The sequence below is a fragment of the Pleurodeles waltl genome, chromosome 5 (genome assembly GCF_031143425.1).
Source record: "Pleurodeles waltl isolate 20211129_DDA chromosome 5, aPleWal1.hap1.20221129, whole genome shotgun sequence".
Classification (NCBI taxonomy): Eukaryota; Metazoa; Chordata; class Amphibia; order Caudata; family Salamandridae; genus Pleurodeles; species Pleurodeles waltl.
Window position 1 is genome coordinate 864,767,054 of NC_090444.1, and position 27,051 is coordinate 864,794,104.

The 27,051-nt window shown below is 46.1% G+C and overlaps 1 long non-coding RNA gene across 1 annotated transcript in view; it reads left to right on the forward strand.

The window, feature by feature from the left end:
• Positions 1–1,185: 1,185 nt before the first annotated feature.
• LOC138296103 (uncharacterized) overlaps positions 1,186–27,051 on the forward strand; it is a 178,330-nt gene continuing 152,464 nt past the window's right edge. Inside the window, exons 1-2 of the long non-coding RNA XR_011203759.1 lie at positions 1,186–1,395; positions 7,843–8,080. This is a non-coding gene — a long non-coding RNA (uncharacterized lncRNA). The remainder of the gene's footprint in view (positions 1,396–7,842; positions 8,081–27,051) is intronic.

Here is a 27,051-nt window from a genome sequence, read left to right on the forward strand (position 1 = left end):
AATGGGGCTATCTCTATCAATTTAGGGTCAATGCGCATCAGTAAAGACTTCCGTTTTTTGGTAGAAATGGAACAGTTGGCATTCCCTAGTAAGCACATAGCTCTTTGTGCCCACTCTAAGAAGACGTCACAGTTGATGGGTTCCCCTGCTTCTTTAAATTGGACCACCAGGTCGAAGATTTTAGTAAGGGGTCCTGTTAAATCCAGTAACTTATCTTGATATCCACGCCATGCCTTGTCTATAACGTTTTAGGACCCTTTTCATAGTTTTTAAGAAATGTCACCATATGTGGATCTCATTCTGGGGTTTCAGCCACCTTCCCTAGTAGCGAAGGACGAGGACATTCTGATTTTAGCATATTACGCATGTTCTTTTCAAACCCTTTTCAGAGAAGGGATTGGACATACAAAGCAACCTCTTGGCATGGGGACCATTCTGTGGATCGAGGATGCACTGTATTGTCTGGGTTAAGTTGCAAGTTTTTACTGGGCGGAGGTGAGGGTGACCTTTCAATGTGGTGTGATTTACGCTTAAGTTTGCCCATGGGTTTATTGGAGGATGAAATCGTATCGGACTTCAAAGAAGAGGCATCATCCGATGTTTGCTGGGATTTTTGAAATGACGGGGAGACCTCCCGATTTTGCATGGAACCATGACCATGGTCCATAAGTACAGCTTCAATAGACTGTTCGAAGGGGTCTGAAGTAGTTCAGCCAGGTTCATATTGATTAACCTCTACAGGGTTGGGGGACGCCGAGCCTGCTCCAAAGTGCCTCAAGCCATATTTAAATATAGGTTGTGCAAAAGGCGTAGGGCCGTGATCAAAGCTTTATTCACTGAGTCTTGGACATGGAATTCAAGGGCTTCCACCAGGCGATCTTCCATCTGCTGAACCTCAGCATAATCCCCATAATGCTCTTCATCTGCACGTTGCTGTGTCATATTGTATAATTAATAGTTATAAGTAGAGGTCAATGCACTCAGGAATTTTTTAGGGAGGGGGCAGGTGCTAATAGGGCACTTGCAAGCTCCAAAAATACCCCTGAGCCAAGCTCTCTAGTATTCTTGCAGTCCCTCCGGTCATTAAATGATAAAAGCGACTGCAAAAAAACAGCACCTACGACTGCCGAGGGATTGCGCATGTACACAGAGCCAAAATCGGCGTTGTGCGCATGCACGAACACCAAGGCAGAAAGAGGACTGCCAGAAGAAAATGTGCAGCCTCCTTCAGTCCTCTCCTCCTGAGCCGGCAATAAAATGAAGACAGCAAGCCATCTACCTGAGAAGCGGAGCAAACAGTACGCAAGCACAGAAAATCAGTGCTGGCACTTGAAGGCAGAACGCCGTGCCAGGATCGAAAAAGGAAAAAGCACAAAGGTTATCACAATGTTTATGGTAAGAAAAGGACTGTACTTTGCTGTGTGAGCAGCACTGAAAGAGGACAGACTTTAGCAGGGAAGGACCATATAGTAGGGAGTGGGCCCTGGATGGTGGGTCATATGGAGGCTTGGGTATCATGGGAAATATAGTTGTGTTTTTTTCATTGGCTGCTGTGTTTCTGAGTAAAGAAAGAGATAGCATAATTCGAAGCCTCCGGTCGAGACCCAGAATTGTATAACTCTGCTGCAGTTTAACCTTCCTAATTTTGTTTTGGTTATAAGTGAAAGGCCTGACTTAAGGGAACACGCTTTTGTTAAAAAAAAATAAAACTAACTGAAACACAATGAATAAGCTTACTCAAACCTCAGCGCCTTGACTAAATAGTTGTTGTTTAAAATGTACGCTCACCTTTTCCATTTAGTTTAATTATTCACCACTTGTGTATTATTATACACCTGACAGCTGATTAGGCTTAATATTAGGGGATTTCAATGTTTAATGAATGGCTTGTGCGTGCTTCTGCAAAAATATTTTCTTTATTTGTAGAGATTTCATTATGGGTTTGGTAGTTCACATAGTGCATTTATCGTCTTGGGCAGACAAACCCTTTCTTTATTACTCATGGGTCATGTAGTGAGGCCAAAACAGCAACAATATCTTCCTTTTAGTATAAGCACAAGCGTCAGCGCAGAATATATCTCGCTGACAACTTTGCTAAATTTAATTGCAATCCTGCCATTTAGGCACAGAAGAAACACTTACAGAGGGCTTTAAGTAAGACAGTGACTTTGAAACGGGTACTCTACAGACTCAGTATTTGGGAAGAGGGAGACATTACTGACACTGGCACGAGCATTGTGTGTAAAAAAGGCTGCTTTATTGGAAACAGGTCCACTTACAACTCAAAAAACCTCGGCCTTTGCCTTACAAAACTATTGACCTCACTATACAGCCAATTATCTACAAAACTCATCCACCTCCCTCGCCCCTTAATCTTGTCCTTGCCATACTATACTCCTTAACCTGTTCAAATTGTTTACTATCATTAACTACCTTCTGATGCAATATAACAATGAACTTGCAACTAGCATAAATCCTAAGGCAACATTTAACTTCAAGGCTTGTCCAAGCTTGCTGTTCTCCACCCCACCTTTCGTTCTCAATGCGGACTGCCAGGTTCGCTATTCCTACATTTCTGTATGCCATGTGAATCTGCCATGCCTCCACCACCAGAAAAATGTCCCCTCCAGCTTTTTCTGCCAACACTAAACAAACGTTCAAAAGCTGCCATAACCTGTCCCTCATATGTAATATGTACAGCTCCATGCCCATGAAGGACAGGTGCACACCATCACCTCGAAAAAAATCCACATCCTCAAATCGCAGATCCACATGCTGTAAATAGGTAATGCCCCTATCTCTGCAGAACCTGAGCATCTCCTTGTTAATCTTGCGGTGGGTCATCTCAATGTCTCCCGGTGTCTTAGCCCCCCACCGGCACCTCTGTGGGCGGGACAAACGCCGTCCAAATCACATGGCAGACACTTTACTGCCTATGAATCTCCTGGAAATCCTTTTTCCTGGCCTTTAGCACATCCAAACTTGTCTGTACCACTAAGTCATTCTCCCCCTGGACTATCATGTAGCCCAAATAGAGCCCACCATAGCTGTTCTGTGCGAACCACTCACCTGAATTCCAGGCATTCCGATGGGGAATGACAATTCCCGAATCCCTAACTAATTTCTGAAGACTAACGTGATCGTGATGAAGAGTACATTGCCCTCTCGCAAGTCCTTAAAAGGAAGGGGGTTTTGGGAAGAGAAAAAGAGAAAATACCAGCTTCTGCTTCGTGGTCTGCAGAATCGGACTGCTGGACCCTGAACTGCATGTCGTGTGGAGGTCAGGACTTCTGATTTCCCCAAATACTGGGTTCTTGTTTTTTTTTAGCATTCTGGGTTGCCAAAGAATAATAATAATACATTGAACTTGCATACATTATTGTACATTGCATAAGGTCAGTTATTGTTGACACACTGTGCATTCTTTTCTATAAGGCTGAACAAGTCTATTCCTCTTTTTACAATACTTTCAGAGTCTCTGATGCAAGCTCCAAACTCAAAAACAATCAACTTGATTAACCCCTTGGGTGCCTGGTTATGTCCTCGGCCACGACGCTCGGGTGCCGAGGACGTAACCACCTCCTCCTGCACCCGGCCCACAGCTAGCGCTCCACCCATGGGCCTCCCACCCCCCTCCCCTGTGCAGGGATGGAAGTGGAAATTGCTTCCTCTTCTACCCCGACCCCAACACCCCACAGTGACGTCTGATGACATCAGCATGCAGTTGCGCGTTGACCCTATCAGAGGTCGCCCCCATCACGCTGGAAGCATTTCTCTTCCGATCGGGGGATGGGGGCAGGCAGAGGACATTAAAGGAAAGGCCTTTCCTTTCCTTTCATGTCTGTCTGTCAGCATTTCTGCAGCCTGGGCTGCAGAAATGCCCAGAAATGCCCACTAAACACCAGGGATAAAAAAATGTTTTACTTATTTACAGGGATTTTTAATTTTTATGTCAATTTCACGCAAGGGGAGCGACTCCTTAGGCAATGGTCGCTCCCCTGGGGGGCAAATTTATTTTAGACCATTTCTGCCCCCCTTGGGGGAAGATCGGCCTATTTTAATCAGGCCGATCTGCCCCCAAGGGGGGCAGAAACCACTAGGCACCAGGGATTTTCTTTTAACAGATGGGGAGCGACCCCTCAGGCAAGGGTCGCTTCCCTTGGGGGCAAATTTATTTTAGGCCATTTCTGCTCCCCTTGGGGGCAGATCGGCCTATTTCTCTTAGGCCGGTCTGCCCCCGGGGAGGCAGAAACCACTTAGGCACCAGGGATTGGTGTGGGTGTGTTTTGTTTGGGGGGTAGCCCCTTGAGCAAGGGTCGCTCCCTATGGGGGCACATTACTGATGGCCATTTCTGCCCCCCTTGGGGGTCAGATTGCCCTACTTTTGTAAGGCCCATCTGCCCCCAAAGGGGGAAGAAAGCCCACCGGACACCAAGGAACAATTTTTTAAAATAAAAGAGAGTGGGGGTATGGCCATACCCCCACCCCAAATAAATGGGGACAAAGGAGTTCTGCCCACCGGTGGGCAGATGGGGCAATTACCCTCGATCCACTCCCCGGGGGGGAGGGGACAGAAAGCCTACTATATGCCAGGGAAAAAAATAAAAATGGGCATGGTTATGCCGCCACCCCAACTGAAGGGGGTAACTGTCTTTTAGCTCTCCTCCAGCACACTAAAAGATCTTTTCCCAACGGCAAGCAAGAGAACATTTGATTATTTTGGGTTTTGGTTTTACATTTGGGCCATGAGAGCTTGTCTAACTCTCAAAATCGTCCCACTTGGAATGGTGAAGCTGCATTTTTTGGACTTTGGGACGATGCCATGTAGAAAAATATACGAGACCTAGACACATCTAAAAACTAAATATCTGGGTGAGTCCAGGGTGGTGTGCTTCACATGCACCCGCACCATTTCTTACCCACAATGCCCTGCAAACCTCCAACTTTGCTTGAAATCACACATTTTTCCCATGTTTGTGATGGAACCTTGCGGAATCTGCAGTAATCCAGAAAATTCCAACCACCCAGCATTGTCGCATCTATATCGATAAACATTCTGCCCCACTTGTCAGCCCAAACATGTTTTTTTCCAAACTGCCCTTATGGACCCGCTTTGGTTCCCCCTCAATTTCGACATGTTTTTGGCTCTTCCCTGTCACAGGCACTTGGCCTACCTACACAAGTGAGTTATCATTTTTATGTTCCTGCATTTTTATCAGGAACATTGGGTGATAGGCTGGTGTTGTGATCCCACACAGAAATGTGGGAAAAATGTGATTTCTTTTAGCTAAATTTGCAGTTTGCTGAGTATTCTGGGTGAGAAAACACTGGGGGACCCACATAAGTCACACCTCTCTGGACTTTCTCGGGTGTCTAGTTTTCAGAAAATGTCTGGGTTTCTAGGTTTCCCTAGATGGCTGCTGAGTCCAGGACCAAAAACCCAGGTGCCTCCCGCAAAAACATGTAGTTTTGTATTTGATAATTTTGATGTGTCCATGCAGTGTTTTGGGGCATTACCTATCGCGGGCACTCGGCCTACCCACACAAGTGAGATACCATTTTTATCATGAGACCTGGGGGAATGCTGGATGGAAGGAAGTGTGCGGCTTCCCTCAGATTCATGCTAGTATGGGGACCTCAGAATCCAGAGATGTGCAAATAACCACTGCTTCTCAACTCCTTGGGAGTCATTTTTACCCCGGCGTTCGGTGGTAATGTGGCATTGGTACTGCCAACAGGCTGGTGATAAATACCGTCACATTATGACACTGGCGGGTTGGCTGTAGCCAACCTGCCAATGTACCGCTCCGACCGCCATGGCGGTAGCTGCCGCCGGGCTGGAGATCAGAGTCATTTTGACCCTGCCTACCGCCATGGTTTTCGTAGCATTCGTAATGCCACGAAAACCATGGCAGTAGGCCCTATCAGAGACAGGTAATTCTTTCCCTGTCACTGGTAGGTGGCCCCCTCTCCCCAAACACTCCCCTGATGCCCTCCACCCCCTCCATCCACGCTTACCCCCTTCCAATTTCCCAACCCCCTACACACACACACATGCAGAAATGCACCACGCATACGCATACTCACTCACGCAGGCATACACAGATTCATACACGCATGCATCCATTCATTCATGCACACATCCGTACCACATTCACACTGACATGCAGACACGCATTCACATATCCATTCATATACGCATTTTCACATATGCATACACCCACGCAAACAACACTACACATACATTCCCATTCACGTACCCCCACATACACACACACACACAACACCCCCCGTGCCCCCTCCCCTGTCAGAAACCTGACTTACCTGAATCCAGGGGGGTCTTCCGGCAGGGGACAGGACGGGGCGCTGCTACCACCAGCAGAACACCGCCAGGCCGTATTATTTTTCCCAATACGGTTGGTGGCGGTTTAATGGCGTGGCGCTGCTGGTGGTAACAGTGCCACCTTAACACCATCCACCAACATTGCCACAGACGGATTTCCGCCCTTCTTGTGGTGGAAATCCGGCTGTGGTCATATTATGGCCGATGGATGTTAGCCGCGGTGACGGTCTGTTGGTGGCCGTCGCAGCGGCGGTACCTACTGCCAAAGTCATAATTAGGGCCCTTCACTAGTTTGGAAATACAAAGGTTTCCTTGATACCTATTTTTCACTCTTTATATTTCACCAAATGAATTTCTACATACCCTGTATAAAATGAAAACTCACTGCAGGGTGCTGCTCCCTTATTGGCTCTGGGTACCTAGGGTTCTTGATGAACCTACAAGCCCTACAAATCCCAGCAACCAGAAGAGTCCAGCAGACGTAACAGTATATTGCTTTAAAAAATCTGCCATAGCTGGAAAAAGTTATAGAAGAAAGCGTGGACAGAAATGGCTCTTTTATTCACCTCAATTTATATATTTCATATTTTAGCTGTTACTTTCTGTAGGAAAACCTTGAAAGATCTCACATATGACCCCTTGCTGAATTCAGAATTTTGTCTACTTTTTAGAAATGTTTAGCTGTCCAGGAGCCAGCACTGGTTTCACACCCATTTCTGTCACTAGCTGGAAGGAGGCTGAAAGCACAAAAAATAGCAAAAATTGGGTATGTCCCAGTAAAATGCCACAATTGTGTTGAAAAAGTGTGTTTTCTGATTCAAGTCTGCCCGTTCCTGAAAACTGGGAAGATGGTGATTTTTAACACCGCAAACCATTTGTTGATGCCATTTTCAGGGAAAAAAACACAACCTTTCTTCTGCAGCCCTTTTTCACATTTTGTTTGTAAAAACTGGATTTTAGCTGTATTTTGGCTAATTTCTTGGTCTCCTACAGGGGAACCCACAATCCCTCGGTACCTCTAGAATCCATAGGATGTTGGAAAAAAGGACGCAAATTTGGTGTGGGTAGCTTCTGTGGACAAAACATTATGAGGGCCTAAGCGCGAACTGCCCCAAATAGCCAAAACAAAGTCCTGACACTTGAGGGGGAAAAGGCCTGGCAGCGAAGGGGTTAATGGGCTTCTTTTTGTTCTGGCATAATCTCTTGCCAATAATAGTTCTGACAAACTTGCTCTATTTTGAATCTCCTAATTCTCAAGGGAGTGCTTGTTACATGAAATATGTCTTTCCTTAACGTCTGTTTAGAGGTAACTTTGATTCCCACCCAAACAATGAATCACAATAGTTCTTATTGTCATAAATTATTTAAATGACAGAGCTCTGTTTTGTTTCATTTAAGCAATTAATCTTTCTTTACCTTAAAATTAAGTGACTTGCTTGCAAATTTCAGAAGAATCCAAGCTGTGTTTTTTCACCTTTCTTTTTTTATCTCTTTTACAGGAAATACGGGATCGTCAGCAGAAGACGGAAGAGGAAAGCTGGTGCTCCGCAGGAAGCTGACCGGAGGGCGAGGATTGCCGGAACACGAGAAATGCTTGAACTCGACTGGAAGCTAGTCGGAGAACAAGGAACACTGGAACTCGACTGGAGGCAGGCTAGAGAACAAGGAACTTGACTTCCACTCGAACTCGACTGGAGTTAGGCTGGAGGACAAGGAACTCGACTTGACTGGAAACAGGTGAGCAAAGCAATAGGTACGAAGCCAAGTAAGGCCTCAGACTCACAAGCATCCTTAAAAAATAAAATGTGCACATGTGCCTTTTGGCAGTTGACTGCTTGTTAAGGAAATTAGCAATTACCATCCTGATTGTGGCACATGTTCAATACAGATTACATTATGAAGAGCACATGTTTTGGCAGTTACAGTTGGAGCAGGTGGAAAGGCAGTTGGTTGCTTGTTAAGAAAATGAGCAATTATCCTCCTGATTGTGGCACATGTTTAATACAGATCACATTGTGAAAAGCAAATTTGGAAGTTACAGTTGGAGCAGGTGGACTACAATGTGCATAATCAATAAGCATTGTTTATAATAAATGAGACATTTAACAAGCATTGGTTATTGTACACTTGCTATTCAAGGAGTAATGAATATACCCAAATAAGTCAGAATGTTGCAAGCAACAGCATCTTACTGTAATTGAGCTCTTGGATGTGCTAGTGTACCCACAAAAATATCCCAACGCGGTCCCGGACTGCTCTATTTTCCCCAATCCACCAAGGGGGAGACCTCCCTCCGGTCAGCAATCCCCACAGAATCCCACTGGAGAAGAGGGAGGCATTACAGACACTGACACAAGAATTATTTGTGAAAAAGGCCGCTTTATTGGAAACAGGCGCTTTACAAAACTATTGACCTCACTAAACAGCCAATTACCTACAAAACTTACCCTTCCTACCCTACCCTTCCCCCGCCCCTTAACCTTGCCATATAGTACTTTATAAACTGTTTAAACTGTTCCCTATTGTTAACTGCCTTCTGATGCAAATATAACAATGAACTTGTAAATAGCAAGTTCATTGTTATATTGCATCAGAAGGCATGTCCAGGCCTGCTGTTCTCCACCCCCCCACCCTTTTGTTCTCATTGTGGACTGCCAGGTTTTCGATTCCTACATTTCTGTATGGCATGTGAACTTGCCATGCCTCTGTCACCATAAAAAGGTGCCCCCCCCACCCGATTTCTGCCCCCAATGCTCAACAAACGTTCAAAAGCTGCCGTAACCTTTCCCGCATATTTAATAAGTACAGCTGCATGTCCATGAAGGACAGGTGCATACCATCACCGTGAAAAAACTCCACGTCCTCATATTCAAGTCCACATGCTCTAAATAGGTAATGCCCTTATCCCTGCAGAACCCGCGTATCCCCTTGTCAATCTTGTGGCTGGTCATCTCGATCGCTCCCGGTGTCTTAGGCCCCCCTCCAGCACCTCCGTGGGACAAATGCCATCCAAATCACATGGCAACTACTACACTGCCTCTGAATCTCCTGGAAATCCTTTTTAATGGCATTTAGCACATACAAACCTGTCTTGACCACTAAGTCACTCTCCCCCTGGTGGATTAACAGCAGGTCCGAACACCGGCCTCTCAACTTTAACCTATCCAAACACAACAATAATTCTTACCTTCTCATCCCCCTTTTTCCCTCCCAACTCACCTGATACTGCTCTTGGTTCAACCCCAGGTTCCTCTCATAGTTGCTTGCTCACGCTTGCCTCTGAGCCCTTTTTAAGAATGAATGCACCACCAACCAAATCGTAATAAAGCCGGCGTCCGGGCCCGGAATGACACCTGCAAAACAAAGAACTACTTTAGGAACTCTCCCCAAGCTCCAAAATGCTCCCAATATGCAAGTAGCATTAATACCTCAGACCTCCATCTCCCTATGTGCATAATATCTGTGCTGCTCCAGCCCTGCCTGCTATCCTCCGTGGCCATCTCTATTCTGAAGAAATGGGTCCCAAAACGCAAATCTTTCAGCCCCAAGCTTTTTAGGCATTAGCACAGAACCGCCAACCATTGAAAAACTGTGACCTTCCTGCCATCTCCATGCTGAAACAGCCTTCCTGATGATGCCCCGCGCCCACAGCTGTCTTCCCAACCGCCAAGGACATAACCCCACCACTGGGTATGTTCTCAGGAACACTGACCAGCCCACATTGGCCTGATCTGTTTCAGAACAGCACAAACGCACGCTAACCCCCTCCTGACTCATATGTATGTCTCCCCAAATGAGCCCCCTCGAGTGCCTAACCCTGAAGAGGTCCGATACTGGAAATGCCCCAAATAACAACCACAACGTTAGGGCACTGAAAAGAAAAACTTCTTCTTCCTCCACACAAATGCTAGAAAGCGCAGCTACTATCTGCTTAAGAAGGTCCAACGTAATAGATCTCCTAGCTGTCCCATCCCTACCTACTTCTCTGCCCCAACCTTCAAACATTTGTTTGTGCAGTTTTCCTGCTGACGGTGCATAGCGCCACAGCAGTTTCGCCATAAAGGCAACCCCTGCTAATTTACCCGCTAAGGTAACTCTCGACTGACCCCTTTCAATCAAACCCAAGATGAACCTCACCACATCCTCCACCGGCCGCCAGACCTACCACCTTTTCCTTGTCCCCGAGCACAAAAATTCCTGCCATGCCAATACATATGCCTCCTGGATAGAAGGACACAATTAATTCACCACCAAGCAAAGCATCCTCTGTTGCCTACGCACCACAGCGCCAAAGGCATCACCGTCCTGACCAATTCTGCATTCGTAACCAGCCCATGGAACATCTCCCACTGTGAACGAGACAAAGTATCCGCAATGTCATTGTCCACACCCGGAACATGTCTTGCCCTGAACAAAATGCCATGGTGCAAGCAACTCAGCACAAACATCCTCAACAACTGCAGCACCTTTAGGTCCCTTGCAGATTGCCTGTTTACCACCTGGACCACTGCCAAATTCTCCACCCTGAAGACAACTTTCTTGTGTGCTAAAAGAGCACCCCACATAAAAACTGCTTATACCAAGGGGAACAACTCCAAAAACACAATGCTCTTCCCTCCCTGCTTACATTCGGGGTGCAACCTTCTGCACACCACTTGCCCTGCCAATAAATGCCAAACCCTGTTGCACCTGCCATGCTTGCTAAGGAATACCATTAAAGGACTGCAGGAAGAAAACACCACATGCGCAAATCTTTTTGTGTCCCTGCCGAGAGACGAACATGGTGATAAGGTAATCTCTTCCCTGCCAAGGAAAATGCAAGATGCATGCACAATGTCCTGCCATCCTGCACCACCCGCCAAGCAAAGGTGAGATGCCCCTTCAGAACCTGTATCTCCCTGACAGTCACTTTGTGTTTGCTTTACACCTCTGTCACCAAGGCCCTCATGGCCACTCTTTTGTCATCGGGCAATCGGCTGTTGTCGTCTCAGAATCAAGCTCAATGCCCCAAAAAGTTAATACTGTGCTCAGTCCAACTGTCTTCCACGGGGCCAGAGGGACACCCAGGTCCTCCATAATAATCTGGAACTGTCCCAGTAACTCCCTACACTGTCTTGAACCTGCTGGACCCATGAAGAAAAAAATCATCCAAGTAGTGGGTCATCCGAGTGTGGCCTGTGGATCTCATGAATACCCATTGCAAGAAGGTGCTAAAGCATTCAAAAAGAGGGCAAGAAATGAGGTATCCCACTGGTAATGATTTGTTCATATACCAACACCCGTCAAACTGGATGCAAGTAACTAAACATCATCAGGGTGTACCAGAAACAGCCGAAAAGCTGACTTAATTTCAATTTTGGCAATCTACGTTCCCTGTTCAACCTCCTCCGCCATTGCCTATCGTCACGTCCACGGAGGCATATGACACATTTGCTAGATCCTCAGGGATGAAATCATTTACTGATGTGCCCTCCGGCCATGAAAGATGTTGAATCAGTCTAAACTGTCCTGCCTCTTTTTTGGTCACCACATTAATGGGAGACACAATGAGGTTCTGTATCGGCCAATCCATGAAAGGGCCTACCATGTGACCTTCACACACTTCTTCGTCAACTTTATTCCTCACCAAATCCTCATGACCCCTTACCGATCTCATGTTTTCTGCTCATCAACGCTCCCTTGGTCCTGTGTACCCCAAACAAAATCCCCAAGCGAACCCTTCCAACAGCAATTTCACATCCTTACTGCAATCGTACTGAGCCAAACAAAAACGCATCCTCTCCAGGTTAACTGGAGTAGGATCCTTTTCCCCAAGGACACTGGGCCTCTCACCCGTGATAAACTGGTTGGCAATTCTGCTGATGACCCCCACTGTACTGTGCCTGTCCTTGTCCTCTGCTCCCTGCAGATGCGTTACTGTTCCCATAGCAATGGACCAATGCATGCCAGTCGGAAAACTATGAGCACTTGTGCTGGAATTATCAGTACTCACGCATGCACCTGCCTTTATTGAAACCCCAGCATGCCCTGAGTTATGAGGATTCCCCCCCTTGCTTTCCTGACTGTCCCTTACCAAAGGACCCTACCTCTCTCTGGGTGGGACTCTCCCTAAAGGGGCAATAAGTAATAGGGAGCCCCCTGGCCGTGAAGTTGGTCTTACCAAATTTCATTGGGCCCATGGTATGCTGCCAAAGATCCAAGTCAATTTCCCCCCACTGCCGTCTGGGTCTGCTGCCATACGCACCCACAATTCTTCATCGTATTTCACCCATGCATATCTCCCCACAGTTAATTTGTGCTTTCCGAATGATATCCATGAATTTGAACAATGCAATTGACCTCTCAGGGTACTTCTCGCAATACACACTAGCAAAAATTAGGAAAGCTGCGGTCTAATTTTCAATAGTGAATGGCACCTTAGGGCGTTTTGCCAACCCATACTCCTTCTCCTTCGATCCCTCTTTTGACCTCAACTCCCGGTGCAAGAGCTGTAACATCTCCACATAATCCCCTTTCCATATTTTTTCTTTTGTTGCCAGCATAAGATGGGCTTCCAGCGGCTTAGCTGTGCCCATATATGACAGTTTCTTGACTTTAACTTCTTTACTCTCCAATAGTTCTGACTTATCTCTACTGTCTCCTTTGTGCTACCATCCCCCGTTCCACCCCCTTGGGGGCTCCCACTGCCTGACCTGGTCCGTCAATCCCCTGTCCAGTCACTCCTGTTGTATGTGGTCCTTTGACATCGGCCCAGTACTCCGTCCACCTGACCCTTTTCGTCTGTCGACACTCCCATATCCATCACATATACCCCTTTCATCAAGCAGGCCTCCCCGCCACCAGAATTATCTTTTACTTCGATAGCCATCAACACCATTTTACTGCAGCCTGCAACTCTCTTCTCTAGTGTCAAGGTCGGTGGCCATTCCAGCGCCTTCCGCTAGCCAGCTGTGTCTGCTGTTGTATGGTCAAATAACTGCTAGGCCTCCCTGCAGCACTTGGCACCTGCAATGACTTAGGAAGACTGTGATCAGACGACCCCCCCGCACATGCCTTTGTATGTGGTAACTCCCATCAGGCACAGACAATTATTTCTGCAGGTGCTACTGGCTGTATATAATGCACCCAAAAGCATGCAGTATTACACTCTGCAAAAACAAAAATGCTTCAGGAAACATGCAGCTGTGAAAGACCAAAGACATTTTTTAACCCCGGAACTAACCACCAGCCACCATGTCACCTGTCACAAAATGGTGATTGACCTATAAAATGGCTACTTATATACCGTAGCCTATTATGTAGCCCAAATAGAGCCCACCATAGCCTAATGCAGTCCTGGACTGCTCCATCTTTCCCAGTCCCCGGGGGCGAGACCTCCCTCGGGTCGGCATTCCCCCCCCCCAAAACAAACCATTATGTTCTTAGCTTAAATTGATAAAGCGCTGATCAATGGCACAACAAATAACTGTAAAAATCATTAGTGATGCAGTGTCTGTTTTCATTTCACGTGTACTTTATTCGGCATAAGAGTATTTACTTTTTTTCCCACATATTGCTTCTGGTGTTTTTTCATGCAGCATATAGCGCATTCTATAGCTTTTATAGTGGATACTGAAACTGAGTCACGTGGGCGCATAAGTGAGTTCATGTGGGTAGATGTTTATGACAGAGCACAATTGAGAGCGCTACAGCAGAGGCTGAGGGAAGTACAAGATTCTCATAGTGGCCGTGGGCAGGTCAGAAAGGTGTTGAGACTACATGCACATCCAATCATTTGCCTCTGTGCAAAACGTATAGTGCAATGGACACATATGTATTAATTGTAATCATGATTCGATGAGAAAATGGGAAAAGGAGGGAAGTTACAAAGACTGATAGAAAAAAGTGATGTGAAGGGGAGAATGGGAGTGATTGAGACAGATGTCTACCTTGTCCGCACAATTATTAATGTTCAATCCACAGTCTTATACCTCGAAAATTGACACATTTACAATCCTGATTATTCACAATAAAATGAGTAGTGTTACTCATTTGTTTGATACTGCTGACAAGTATTGGCAAAGCCAATAGGTCCATATGTCTGGGTGTAATAACAGAAAACTTAGCGTGGCACCCAAATATTGGTCATCTGGCATGATGCATGCTGTATGAAGCACAGAAATGTAGTTCACGTTTTGAACCATGCCCTTATTTACAAAGGCCACGTCTCCTAAGATTCGTCCAACACTTAAAGCTTCCTGGTGCACCATGTGCTGCTGAACAAGACAATAGTGCACAAATTATTATTTCCTCAGCCTTTTATGACTCAAGAACAGTTAATAGTTTCCCAAATCTGTTTGAGTAGCGAGCGCAGTCCAGGTTGAGTTTTTTTTTTTTGCATTCTGACATTTATAGTCTCGTCTGCTCATTCTAAAATTGGGAATTGGGACAACAACTCACATAATGCAAAAAAGTCTATTGCTTCGTGTTTGAGGAGCCCTGTCCCTCACATTCTACTGCAGTTCTAAAGGAGCATTTCTAGAGCAGTGCTTCTGCGGCCACACCTTCCTACAACTAGGCTTTGGATGCTCACGGCCATTACCAATATGTCAGCCGCACTGATATGTATTAGTTAATTTGTAAAGGCACAAATAGTTATGCAGTGATTGCAAAATACCGTATTTTGTTCTAACGCCCCTTTCGTTCCTCCATTCTGTTTTCATATTACACTTTTTTGTTTGTCATTGTCTTTTGTTACTTTCTGTTTCACGATCTGCTGGCCTAATTTTTACTCCTACTCTTTATTGTATGTACCTCCTTATATTCTTCAATTCATTATTTCTCAGCCTTTCTCTATTTCACCAAACGTTGTTCTGTCAAACTCTTGTTATTTCATCTGCATGTGCTTAATTTCGTTTTCACTATCTGGTTCTCTACCGGTGTTTCTGCCTTGCATCTTTAAATGCTCTGTTGAATAAGCGATCCATCTCCTCTTGTCACAGAGACGTCTCCATTACTAAGATATGGCTTGTTTCAGTAATGCCAGCTGCCTTCCTGTATGTTACTTTCCCCCTAAATTAAACGCAAACATTATCAATGGCAATAGCGCCCAGAAATTTCCATCCATACAGTCACTCGCCCATTCGTCCATGGACTCTGTCACTTATCCATGCACTCTGTGCACTCATTCAGCTATTTATATATCCACTCGCCCATTCACAAAATCAAACACAGACACAAGTTCACCAATTAGTAAAGAGGATTTGTCGATTATCAGTTAGCCATGTTGGCTTTGCTGCTTCTCTGTAAGGAGTTTTAGGGTCTCTAGAAGTGTGACTGTGTGATCTATTATGTTTTGTTCTTGTACTCTAAGTACTGGCTTATCTGTCTGACACTACTTGAAAGCCGTTACCTAGTTGGCATCTATCACTAATGACCTTGGGTGTAGTGAGATCTGTAGAAGTGTTTTAAGAGGGGCTAGGTATGCAGGGGGGCACAGGTAAAAACCGTAACATTGATGAGACAGTTTACAATGTGTTATTATGAAGTGTATACATGTGCAGCCACTTACAACAAAACGTGTGTGGTCACCTCTAAAGCTATTCACAAGCAACTTACTCTACTTTTTTAACGTTCTGAAAATACTACTGCAAAAAGTCAAGACCCCTCAGCTGTTGAGCCCACTTACAGAGAGGGTTCTACCATGCACGCACTACAACGAGGACCATTAGAATACAGGTACGTTTTTAACAAATTTACAACGGGAGTCACTACAAAAGCACAGTGACTTTCCAACACAGAAACGTATATATATCGGGTGGTAAGGGATTTTAGGGTTCAACGATGGATATTTCTTGAGGTGCTAAGTAATTTTGGGGGGGTCAAGAATGGTAGAGTGATGAGGTACAGGGTTGTTATGGTTTAGCAATGGGTACTGATTTAGGGGTAAGGAGATGCGATACATGTGTATGTAAATATACGTTTATATAATATATATGCTTTAAAAACAGCGTATTCACCTTTGTAATTGCTTTGTGAGGGGCATTCAGTAGTAGTAGCTCATGCTGTAATGGGTATGTACTATACACTTTTATTCCTCCTATCACTTTCCCACTTGACACCACATCAGTAATCTCCCCACTATTCTTGACATTTTCAAAGCACTCACATACATACCCCAAAAAAGCACTCACCGTACCCACTTCTAATCCGTCACGCTCCACTGATGTCACTCTGATCGCCCTGCTATACTAATCAGTCATCCACATACACTTAGTCAACGGTTCACAGTACAATAGATCGATTGCCTAATATTTATCAATCACAGCAGTACTCTCAGCTCACTTACCACACCACTTATTTATCTACAGAAACTTCTTCCTCAAACCAGCGTTCACAATGAAGCTCCGCAACGTCACTCACACATTTCTATTATTAATTCACCATTCAGTCAACCTCCCTATTATAACAGCAATCTCTTATCTCCCAGTATACCATCCCCATATTACCCTGTTCTCCCCAAGCTATTCACACCACACACGCTCCCACTCAGCTGCATGACCAGCGCAGCCAACCCACATCCTTTTGACACAAGGTTTTCTGAAGTTTTTATTGTTTTCACAAAAGAAAGAAAAACAAAGCCATGATAATGAATTCACATTACACGTCTGTTACAATATCTGGATTGAAGGGCATGCTAACACGTATATGTAACATTCAACACAAATGAAAATACAAAATAGCTTGATTCGTTGCAACTGAGTAGATACCAGAATTATTATAATAGGAGGTCAGCGAACCTATCCAAAAAGAGGCTGAGTTGCAAGTCTCTGTGAGACTGTGGTAACCCATCTTATATAAAAGAAGCATACAATGGTAATAATATAACAACTAATGCAATGGTAATAATATAACAACTAGTGCAAGGAGGGGAAAGAGGCTGGAAGAAGAGGAGAACCTCAGAGAAACCGGGGTGAGAAGAAAGAAAAAGAGAGAGAGAAAAAAAAGTGGCTACACTGAGTCACACCGACCAGACCACCAGTAGTTATGGTTGGAGACCATGGCGTGATCCGCAGAATGCGATAAACAATAATCACCCACTGTAGGTAGGGATCTGTTAATTAAAAGAGCACCTAAGGAGTTTGCTTTTTTGTGAATATTCATCAAAGGAGCCCCAAAGAAGTCTGGAGCCAGAGGCACTGTGCAATTGTGCCTACAAGATGCTGTCCACACTCCTAACGGAGCACAGCAAATTCTATCATTTTTCAAAGGAGCTTACTGACGTTAATTTCAAGTCTGAAAATATTGGCTTGGTGCTCAGAGCTAGTAGAAGGTCAATCAACAACGATGTCTGTTTAGTATAATCTGCTTAGTGGGGATTTCCGTGCAAGCCAAAGCCAATGGTTAAGAAATCATTTTCTAAGGCTTCCTGTTGTATCTTGATTTAGGTATTATGTATTCTTTCTCCCTAGTTTTCTTTGATACCTGATACTCAGCCATTGTGCCCGTGATTTTTGTTTTTAAACATAATTTTATTGCAGTTTCAGATATTAAACATCATGTTATAGTGGTACGATACATCTTACATCAGCCAGGCTGGGGGCAGTACAATTATACAGTTCAATCCGTACCATTCTGGTCCCCCACAAACCCAGGGCCATATGTTCCAACCAGTTTCCCCCCATACCCACCCCAACTTCCTTTCCCCCCTTGGTGAGTCCTACTTTGTTATGGCGTTAGCGTCCTGCAGAATGGTCAGATGTGTGCATCCTCTGCCGAGTGTGGTGGAGTCAGGTTCCCTATCTTTAAAGATGTCAGCCAACAGCTGGGGACACACTCATGTCCCTACTTTCTGTTGTTCGGCCTATTAATTATGAAGTCTAATCAGTCAGAAACTTCTTCTTCCAGGGCCTCCGTTATCATCCCCCATCCCTGTGCAATATCTGTTGGCCGCATCCCTCTTTTGACCTTTTTAAGGAGAACATCCCCTTCACTCCTAGCCCCTTTTTTCAGATCCCTCTTCCATTGTGATACCCTTGGCCCGACTGACTTTTCCAGTTCATTGCTACTTCCCTCTTAGCCAGTACATATGCCAAGTCCTGGAATGTGCTTGTAACTTTCATCTTGGGCGTGTGCGGATACCACCTGAGTAGGCAGTGGCCCATTGTACAGGGGATCTCTTTCTCTATCACTCCTGCCACAGACTTGGTCACTACCTCCCAAAACGTTCTTAAACTTGGGCAGTCCCAGAACATATGTCTGAATTCTGCTCCCTGCAACTCGCACCTAGGGCAATTTGCTCCGTCTGTCCCGAAGTACCTGTTAATCCGTCCAGGGGTCAAGTAAGCCTGATGTACCACGTAAAAGTTAATGAGCTTGAATCTAGCATTTCTAGTCATCTTGGGGAAGCCCTCTAGTATGCGCTCCCATGCTTTGTCAGGAATATCGGTGCCCAGATCTCGCTCCCATTTGAGTCTGAGTTGGGTTTAGGGAAGGGTCCTATGCTCGTATCCTGCCATATAAATTAGTCACCGCCTTAAGCCTTCCAGCGGAAGTTGCCAGGTAGGTGCACATCATCTGTGTTGGGGGCTCCCTCAATCCCTCCCGCCAGTGCCTCCGAATGCCAGCAGTTAGTGATCCATAGAGTAGAAAATGACCCCTTGGTAAATCAAACTCCTCTCTGAGGGATTCAAATGTTATCATTGTTCCCTCGGCAAATAGTGCTCCCACTGTCTGGATCCCAGCTTCCACCCAAGTCTGGAGACCTTCCCAACCCACCCGATGGGGTATTGCTATCAAGGACAACAGAGGCAGCTCCGGGGAGTAGGGGGACTGTATCTTAATTTTTCGCAGACAACTCCTCCAGCACTGGATCAAGACTTTCAACTCTGGGGAGCCTCCTGCATTGTTACTTCGGGTCCCCAATAACACCTCCATCAGCCTCGCCCTCGGAGGCGTGAATGGTCTCGCTATTATCCCTGGGTCCATTCTACTTGCAATCCACTGTGCAAGCCATTGGAGCTGTGCTGCCAAGTAATATGCTTCAAAATCTGGGTCTGCCAGCCCACTGTCTGTGGACTGTCGCTGTAATTTAGCCAATGCCACTCTTCTCCGGCCACCACCCCACAGGAATGCCACCACCCTGGTCTCCAAGTCTCTGAAGGTTGTTCTGGGGATCCACACCGGCAAGACCGTGAAGTGATATAGTAGCCTAGGCAGGACAACCATTTTTAGAAGCCTGCTACAGATAATCAGCCATTGTGCCTGTGATGTCGTAGAATGTTTATGCAGCCTTGGAGATCAGTTGGAGAGAGTGGGCTCGGTATACGTTTTAGTAATTATATTTCCCTATTAGTTACAATACTAAGTCATAAGATTATTTCAATTCAACTCAAGTCAATTCAATCAAAATCCGTATTAATTTATTAGAAGGTGCCAAAAACATAACCTAATCAAGACTTGCATCCGAGTACATTCTAAAGCATTTGCATAAGTCAACAAATGAATCAAAAGCAATAAGTCAAATTGTGTCATGAAGTTCAGCAAATTAGTCCGTCAACCATTATCTCTGTAATCTGTCAACGTCATGTAGGGAAAACCTCAGCTAACCCAGATTAGCATCAGCATGCGGTACTTCATGCAAAAACAATTTAGAAACAAGAATTTTGGAAAACATCTAGCTAAAAAGACTATTTAGACAGCGCAGTTGGTACTTAGAAAGAAAAGGCACAAAAATATAATTCAGTCATATTGTCATAGCTACCTATCCTCGGCATGGGTCAGCAACAGAATCAGTCTTTGTCATCAGTCAATCAGTGGATCAGCATCACATCAGTGTAGGAGGCTGGCCTGGCTTGTAGTGGGTACCAAAGGTACTTACACCTTGTGCCAGGTCCAGTTATCCCTTATTAGTAGAATAGAGGTGTTTCTAGCAGCTTAGGCTGATTGAAGGTAGCTATGGCAAAGCAGTTTAGGCTGAACTAGGAGACATGCAAAGCTCCTACTATACCACTTATATCATATGCACAATATCATAAGAAAACACAATACACAGAGTTACTAAAAATAAAGGTACTTTATTTTTATGACAATATGCCACAAGTATCTCAGGGAGTACCCTCAGTAAGAAGGTAAGTAATATACACAAGTTATATGTACACAAACTAAAATCAGGTAAGTAAGAGTCAGAAAAGTAATGCAAACAGTGTAGAATTACAATAGGTTGCAATAGGCAAGCATAGGTATAGGGGCAACACAAACCATATACTCAATAAGTGAAATGCGAATCACGATTGGACTCCAGACCTATGGGAGCTTGTTGACCGTCGATGGGACTGTAGGAAAACAGTCCGGGTGTCCAAGATACCCCACCCCAAGACCCTGAAAAGTAGGAGTAAAGTGCACCTACTACCCCAAAAGAGCACAATAGTCGTGATCCGGATAGAAGAATCTTGGATTTCTGCAAGAATGAAGAGGACTAGGGACTTCTCCTTTGGAAGACAGATGTCTCACGTCGCAATGAAGCTTGCAGAGGTATTCCCACGCAGAAATACCGCAAACAAGCCTTGCTAGCTGCAAGGGTCGCGGAAGAGGTTTTTGGGTGCTGCTGAGAACCAGGAAGGACCAGGATGTCGCCTTTTGGAGGAGGAGGAACAGGGGGCGCTCAGTAACTCAGAGACCCCTCACAGAAGCAGGCAGCACCCGCAGAAGTACCCCAACAGGCACTTAGAAGAATATTGAACCGGAGTCCACGCAAAGTTAGAAAAGAGGGTCCCGCGACATCGGAGGCCAACTCAGAGGGTTGTGCACTGCAGGACGGAGTGCTGGGGACCCAGGCTAGGCTGTGCATGAAGGAAATCCTGGAAGAGTGCACAGGAGCCGGAGCAGCTGCAAATCACGCAGTACACAGCTTTGCAGTCTAGCGTGGGGAGGCAAGGACTTACCTCCACCAAACTTGGACTGAAGAGTCACTGGACTGTGGGAGTCACTTGGACAGAGTTGCTGTGTTCCAAGGACCACGCTCGTCAGGATGAGAGGGGACCCAGAGGACCAGTGATGCAGTCTTTTGGTGCCTGCGTTAGCAGGGGGAAGATTCCGTCGACCCACAGGAGATTTCTTAGGAGCTTCTGGTGCAGGGTGAAGGCAGGCTACCCCCAGAGCATGCACCACCTGGAAACAGTCGAGAAAGCCGGCAGGATTAGGCGCTACAATGTTGCTGGTAGTCGTCTTGCTACTTTGTTGCGGTTTTGCAGGCGTCCTGGAGCAGTCAGCGGTCGATCCTTGGTAGAAGGAGAAGAGGGAGATGCAGAGGAACTCTGGTGAGCTCTTGCATTCGTTATCAGAAGAATTCCCCAAAGCAGAGACCCTAAATAGCCAGAAAAGGAGGTTTGGCTACCAAGTTAGGAGGATTGGCTACAAAGAGAGGTAAGAGCCTATCAGAAGGAGCCTCTGACGTCACCTGCTGGCACTGGCCACTCAGAGCATTCCAGTGTGCCCCCAACACCTCTGTTACCAAGATGGCAGAGGTCTGGGACACACTGGAGGAGCTCTGGGTACCTCCCCTGGGAGGTACTGGTAAGGGGAGTGGTCACTCCCCTTTCCTTTGTCCAGTTTCGCACCAGAGCAGGGCTGGGGGATCCCTGAACCGGTGTAGACTGGCTTATGCAGAGATGGGCACCATCTGTGCCCATCAAAGCATTTCCAGAGGCTGGGGGAGGCTACTCCTCCCCAGCCCCTCACACCTATTTCCAAAGGGAGAGGGTGTAACACCCTCTATCAGAGGAAATCCTTTGTTCTGCCTTCCTGGGCCAGGGCTGCCTGGACCCCAGGAGGGCAGAAACCTGTCTGAGGGGTTGGCAGCAGCTGCAGTGGAGACCCCGGAAAGGCACTTGGCAGTACCCGGGTGTTTGTGCTAGAGACCCGGGGGATTATGGAATTGTCCCCCCCATACCAGAATGGTATTGGGGTGACAATTCCATGATCTTAGACATGTTACATGGTCATGTTTGGAGTTACCATTGTGACGCTATACATAGGTAGTGACCTATGTATAGTGCACATGTGTAATGGTGTCCCCGCACTCACAAAGTCTGGGGAATTTGCCCTGAACGATGTGGGGGCACCTTGGCTAGTGCCAGGGTGCCCACACACTAAGTAACTTTGCACCCAACCTTCACAAGGTGAAGGTTAGACATATAGGTGACTTATAAGTTACTTATGTGCAGTGGTAAATGGCTGTGAAATAACGTGGACGTTATTTCATGCAGGCTGCAATGGCAGGCGTGTGTAAGAATTGTCAGAGCTCCCTATGGGTGGCAAAAGAAATACTGCAGACCATAGGGATCTCCTGGAACCCCAATACCCTGGGTCCATCAGTACCATATACAAGGGAATTATATGGGTGTACCAGTATGCCAATGTGAATTGGTAAATGTAGTCACTAGTCTGTAGTGACAAATTTGGAAAGCAGAGAGAGCATAAACACTGAGGTTCTGGTTAGCAGAGCCTCAGTGATACAGTTAGGCACCACACAGGGCACACATACAGGGCACATACTATGAGCACTGGGGCCCTGCCTGGCAGGTCCCAGTGACACAAGGACTAAAACAACATACACACAGTGAAATATGGGGGTAACATGCCAGGCAAGATGGTACTTTCCTACACAACCCCCCCCCCCCCAAATGAAGGACAATAAGACTAGCCATGACCTGATGAGTCTTCATTGTCTAAGTGGAAATATCTGGAGAGTCCATCTGCATTGGAGCGGGTACTCCCAGGTCTATGTTCCACTGTATAGTCCATTCCCTGTAGAGATATGGACCACCTCAACAATTTAGGGTTTTCACCTTTCATTTGTTTTAGCCAAAGTAGAGGTTTATGGTCTGTATGAACAATAAAGTGTATGCCAAACAGGTATGGCCTCAACGTTTTCAGTGCCCAGACCACAGCAAAGGCCTCCCTCTCTATGGCAGACCAACGCTTTTCTCTAGGGGTCAACCTTCTGCTGATAAGAGCAACTGGTTGATCCTGGCCCTCAGAATTCAGTTGTGATAAGACTGCCCCTACCCCTAATTCAGATGCATCAGTTTGAACAATGAATTTCTTGGAGTAACATGGGCTTTTTAGGACAGGTGCAGAGCACATGGCCTGTTTGAGCTCCTCAAAAGCCTTCTGACAGCTAGCTGTCCATAATACCTTTTTGGCATTTTCTCACTTGTGAGATCATTAAGAGGGGCTGCTATGGAGCCATAATTTTAATGAATCTCCTGTAATACCATGTGAGGCCTAAAAAGGCTCTCACCTGGGTCTTAGTTGTAGGGGGAACCCAATCCATGATTGTCTGGATTTTCCACTGTAGTGGTGAAATCTGTTCTCCACCTACCAGGTGGCCCAGATAAACCACTTTCCCCTGCCCTATCTGTCACTTTTAGGCTTGATAAAGAGGTATGCCTTTTGCAGGGCCTCCAAAACTTTCCAAAGGTGGACCAGGTGCTCATCCCAGGTTGAGCTAAAGACAGCAATATCATCAAGATATGCTGCACTGAAAGCCTCCAATCCTTGCAGGTCCGTGTTCACCAACCTCTGAAAAGTGGCAGGTGCATTTTTCAAACCAAAGGGCATCACTGTAAATTGGTAGTGCCCTCCTATAGTTGAAAATACAGTCTTTGGTTTAGCATCTTCTGCCAATTTGATCTGCCAATACCCTGCAGTCAAATCAAAAGTACTAAGATACTTGGCAGAAGCCAGTGTATCAATGACCTCATCTGCCCTGGGTATAGAGTGAGCATCTGTTTTTGTTACCTGATTGAGGCCCCTGTAATCTACACAAAACCTAATCTCCCTCTTTCCATCTTTGGTGTGAGGCTTTGGTAGAAGCACCACTGGGCTGGCCCATGGGCTTTCAGAAGGCTCCTACACTCCCAGATCTAACATTTTCTGCATCGCTTGTTTAATGCAGTCTCTGATATGGTAAGGCTGCCCATAAATCTTACTTTTAACAGGCAGGCTGTCCCCAGTATCAATTGTGTGTTCACACCAGGATGTTGTACCTGGCACAATTGAAAAGAGGTCAGAAAATTGTCCTAGGAGATTGATGCAGTTGTCTTTCTGTTCTGCAGTCAGACAATCTGCTAAAACTACTCCCTCCACTAAGGCATCTGCTTCAGTGGTGAAAAAGAGATCAGGGAGAGGGTCACTCTCTTCTTCCTGTCCCTCATCTGTTGCCATGAGCAGGGTGAGATCAGCCCTGTCATAGTAGGCTTTTAGGCGGTTGACATGAATCACCCTAAGGCAGTGGTCTTTTTAATGACACACCCCCCCAGTTAAAAAATAGAAATAATTGGGCTGCCATTCAGAATTTTTCACAAGTATTTTATAAAGATGGCAATGTTTAAATATGTCTAGACCTATTTAAACATTGCAGTTAAGTACTGTTATATTTGTTTAAATGCAATAACATGCTTCTGCTTAAAACAAAGGCCTGTTATCTGTATAATGCTTCTTTTGGCCAGAGTCTGGCGCCCCCCTAAGATCACTTGAGGCCCCCCCTAGGGGGTCCCACTCCCCCAGTTTGAAGACCTCTGCCCTAAGGGAACTCCTGGCAGTGCCCAGGTCTACCAAATAGGTAACCTCACCCTTCTTCTCAACAATTAGATGGGGTCCACTCCATTTGTCTTGGAGTGCTCTTGGGGCCACAGGCTCCAATACCCACACCTTCTGTCCTGGTTGGTACTGGATCAGAACAGCCTTCTGGTTATGCCATTGCTTTTGCAGATCCTGGCTGGCCTGAAGGTTTTTGCTGGCCTTTTTCATGTACTCAGCCATTCTGGATCTTAGGCCAAGTACATAATCCACTATGTCCTGTATAGGTGCTTATAAAAGTTGTTCCCAACCCTCCTTCACAAGAGTGAGTGGGCCTCTTACAGGGCGTCCAAAGAGGAGTTCAAAGGGGCTGAAGCCCACTCCTTTCTGGGGTACTTCCCTGTAAGCAAAAAGGAGGCAAGGTAACAGGACATCCCATCTCCTCCTGAGTTTTTCAGGGAGTCCCATTATCATACCTTTGAGAGTTTTATTAAACCTCTCTACCAGTCCATTAGTCTGTGGATGGTAAGGAGTGGTGAACTTGTAGGTAACACCACACTCCTTCCACATTGCTTTCAAGTATGCAGACATGAAGTTGCTACCCCTGTCTGATACTACCTCTTTAGGAAAACCCACTCTGGAAAAGATTCCCAGGAGGGCTTTTGCCACTGCAGGAGCTGTACTGGTACTTAGAGGAATTGCTTCAGGATATCTTGTGGCATGGTCTACAACCACCAAGATAAACCTATTGCCTGAAGCAGCAGGAGGGTCAAGGGGGCCAACTATGTCAACCCCTACCCTTTCAAAGGGCACCCCAACCACTGGAAGTGGGATTAGAGGGGCCTTTGGAGGGCCACCAGTCTTGCACTGGCTTGGAAGGTCACACAAGACTTGCAAAAATCTTTGGTGTCCTCTGACATCCTAGGCCAGTGAAACAAGGGCACAAGTCTTTCCCACGTTTTGATCTGGCCCAAATGCCCAGCCAAAGGAATGTCATGTGCAAGAGTTAGGAGGAATTCTCTGTACTGCAGGGGAATGACCAATCTCCTGGCTGCTCCAGGTTTTGGGACCCTTGTCTCCGTGTACAAGAGGCTATCCTCCCTGTAATCCCTATGGCTGTCACTGCCATCCCAATTTTGCTGTTTGACAGCTTGCTGTCTTAGACCCTCTAATGTGGGACAGGTTTGCTGTGTCACACTCAGCTCTTCCCTGGCAGGCCCCCCTCCACCCAAAAGCTCAGCAGTGTCTGCTGCCAGCTCATCTGGTGAAGGTTCTGCACAGGGAGGAAATTCCTCTTCCTCAGAAGGGGAATCATCTGTAGAGGGAGGGATAGTGGGTAGGGATTTACCCTTACTACTCCTAGTTTTAGTGAGCACTTGGTCCATTGTTCCAGGATCCAAGTTACCCTGTCCTTTTTGCTTTTTGGCCTGAGCCCTGGTTATAGCAAAAATATGCCCAGGAATGCCCAGCATTGCTGCATGAGCCTCCAACTCCACTTCTGCCCAAGCTGATGTCTCTAAATCATTCCCTAGTAGACAGTCTACAGGTAAATCTGAGGCAACCCCAACTTTCTTTGGACCAGCAACCCCCCCCAGTTGGGATTCACAACAGCCATAGAGTGGCTAAGAGTGTTGTTATGAGCGTCTGTCACTTGGTACTGCTGACCAAGTAGGTGTTGTTCAGGATGGAGCAGTTTTTCTATCACCATAGTTACACTGGCTCCTGTGTCCCTGTAGGCCTGGACCTCAACACCATTTATTAGGGGAAGTTGCTTGTAATTATCCATATTAAGGGGACAAGCAACTAAGGTGGCCAAATCAATGGCACCTTCAGAGACTAAAACAGCCTCTGTGGTCTCCCTAACAAGACCAACCCCAACTACATTGCCAATAGTGAGCCCAGCTACACCCTTGGATTGGCTATTAGTAGGTTTCCCACCACCACTGCTATTACTAGGGGCACTAGAATTTGCAGCAGGGGTTGTGGTGATGGGAGGTTTGGTGTTTTTCTTTGGACAATTGGAATCAGTTGCCCAATGGCCTTTGACTTTACACAAATAACACCAAGGCTTTTTAGGTTGATTATTGGAAGAGGATTTGGACCCACCACCCCCCGAGGATTTTTGTGGGCCTGATGAAGACTCAGGG